The sequence below is a fragment of the Carcharodon carcharias genome, chromosome 2, assembly GCF_017639515.1.
Source record: "Carcharodon carcharias isolate sCarCar2 chromosome 2, sCarCar2.pri, whole genome shotgun sequence".
Taxonomy (NCBI): Eukaryota; Metazoa; Chordata; class Chondrichthyes; order Lamniformes; family Lamnidae; genus Carcharodon; species Carcharodon carcharias.
The window spans coordinates 73,670,190-73,673,130 of NC_054468.1; the positions used below are offsets into that span (position 1 = coordinate 73,670,190).

The window sequence follows — 2,941 nt, forward strand, 5'->3', positions numbered from 1 at the left end:
TCTTGCTCATCCCAAAGATGAATCTGAACAAAATTCTCTGACTGTAGAAAGATTTGTATGCACTAGTTTGATTACATTTAGCAACAGGAAGTGCAGAGACAAGATACAGTACATACATATAGGGAAGCCATAAATAGGAAATAAGCAGTTGCATACATACGCATTGTCCAAAGTGTTTGGACAGAACTGTCTGAGCCCTGGGGGTGCAGCAGGCTAGGAGGCCATTGGAGTCAGAGGCTCCATCTCTCAAAGAGGGGGCCAATAGCAACAAAGCCACTGGAGGGGTTCCCCACCCCCTCTGAGGGGACTCCTGCTTGGCCTGTTTGAACGTTTACTTCAAATTTATTTCTCTGAGAGTACCTCAATTTTGAGACAGCATTTGGAGCCCAAACACCATCCCTAATTGGAAGGCCTCCAATGATATCTGGCACCCACCAAGATCTCATGCAAAAATCCTTGCAGACAGCACAGAGAATGATGGGCTTCCATGGTAGGTGCAGTGAACAATGATGCTTAATGTCTCTTGGGCTAACAAACTGTTACTTATGCAGATCAGGCACAGAAATGGCATTTGTGGAAGTTTTTCCATTTTTAATATAAATCATTCTGATGCCATAAAGAAACATTCAAAGGTAACAAGTGCATTGTTGGTCTCGGTGAGGAGACATTTTAAAAGTTCATGAAAATGCTTAAGATACAATAACCAGAAATAACCTATTCAGAATTGGTATAAATAAATTGCGGCAATTCACATGAATTACCCCTTTGCATGATTTGAAACAAATTTAACAAATGGTAAAAGTCTTCAAGGAAGTGACCAATCTATTTTTATACTATGCACTAATTTTCTCATTTTTATACGGTAATTTCACACAACATTGTGCTGCAAAGTTTTCAGGAAATTCCAGGTCATGATATCCAGTTCAGATCACAAGAGAAAAAGCTTTGGCATAATTAGATCTTGGGCATTAAGCACAATCCTAAATGTAAGGCCACTCAAATATGTGGCCAGTTCCCGATGTACCTGAAGGAATGGGTAAAGCAGAGCCTTAACTTTGTAACATCCTCTTTTTTACAAAATGAAATTTTTAAATTTGCACAGAAACAATAAAATACATCAAGTTCTTGATGCAATTAATAGTTTGAAAATAATAGAAGATCAATCCAGGAGTAATTAGAGATGCTGCCTGGCCCACTGAGTGGTTCCACCATTTTTTAATATAATTCCAGATTTACAGCCTCCCCAGTATTTTGTTTGTGTTAACTTCTGCAGACACAATGCACCGATTCCATACACATAAGAAAGAAACATTTGCTACGGAAATCTTCCTATTTCAGAGAGAGTAATTTGTACTTCAAACAATTGTCTTGGTTGCCTTCACACTGCTCCTACATGACTTCTAGAACTCATTGATGACAAAATAGTAATAGATGGCATCCAGAACACAGTTTACATTTGCTAAACACAGGCATATTTGCAGGAAGTTGCGCAGAGGGACCAGGTAACCATCTGCTATCCAACATTCCCGAGCTAAAAAGTACATTAGGATCCCCACGTGGTACGGGGTGAAACAAACAAGAAATGTTAACAGATTTGAAAGGACGATTTTTGTGGATTTGCTCCTGGAGATTTTCTCAGATTTCAGGCTGCCACTTCTCTTTAGAGTTCTGATGATCTGAATGGAACAGAAGACCACGAGGAGAGCGGTGACTAGGAATATGGTTTGGAGAGTTACAACAGTATGCACTTTCCAAACAGAGGGAGAATGGTTGAAGAAACAGTTTGCAGATTTCCTTTTATTATAAAGGGAGATACAGCAAGACCAGACAACAATCCACACCAGGGCGCAGGCAATCACTGTTTTCTTTGGGGATCTGAAGGTTCTGGCCAAAAAGGGATGCTTTATGGCGATGAAGCAATCCAAGCTGATCAACATGATGATCAGCATGCTTGCATAAATGTTCACATAGTACAGAGATTCCAAGAATTTGCAGAATCCCGGACTCAGGGACCACGCCCCAACCTGGTAGGCATAGATTTTGAAAGGCAGGGAGAAAAGCAGCAAAATGTCTGAAATGATCAGGTTAGTCATATAGATGGTAGACACTGTCTACTTTTTACATTTGAAGCACAGAATCCACAATGCGACCACGTTGAGGACCAATCCTAAAACAAACGTCGTTGGATTAACTATGACCCGAAATCGCTTCACAGAACCATCCGGAACCATGTTTAACGTGTTGTTTCCCATATAATTCACTGCTGAAACAAGCAGAATGTAGACGTGAATTGTTATCAAGTTAAAGAAACTGCCAAACTTCATTTTTTATATATTTTATAAAAGTTGATTGGATGTCCTCACTCTTCATAATAAGCCCAGCATTTTTGTTTAAATGCATCTAACATTTTATTATTGTAAATCATAAATAAGTTCCCTAAAGGTTGAAGCTACATAATCGATCTATTAATATCCTGCAGGAGGAGACTTATCGCCCACCAAGGTCTGGTTCATGTTTGCTGTCTGGTTTGAGATTGACATGATATCTGCACACTGAAGCAGCGTCTAACTGAAATGCTTGCAAATCAAAGTCTGAAGAGATGCTCCCCCTTTCAGCTTACTGACATCATGACGGAAATTATCAAGAACTTGAGAGCGTTTATTGGCTTATGTTTGCACAGAACTACAACAGATTCAGCAGAATGTTGATATATTGTTGTTCAAACTTTCAAAATGTCCCAAATGGGTTCTCCTGAATTAACGTACAGCAAGTCTCGCTGTTAAGCCAGCTTCATCCGCTTCAACGACGCGGATACAATCAGGCCTATATGCGCATTCAGCACCAGGATTTCAGTTTAACATTGAAAATAGGAGCAGGAGGAGGCCATGTGGCCCTTCGAGCCTGCTCAGCCGTTCATAATGACCACGGCTGATCATCCAAC

General features: G+C 40.2%; 1 pseudogene; it reads right to left on the reverse strand.

Moving 5' to 3' along the window:
• Positions 1-1,400: 1,400 nt before the first annotated feature.
• LOC121287608 lies at positions 1,401-2,324 on the reverse strand (annotated as a pseudogene).
• Between the last annotated feature and the right edge of the window lie 617 nt (positions 2,325-2,941).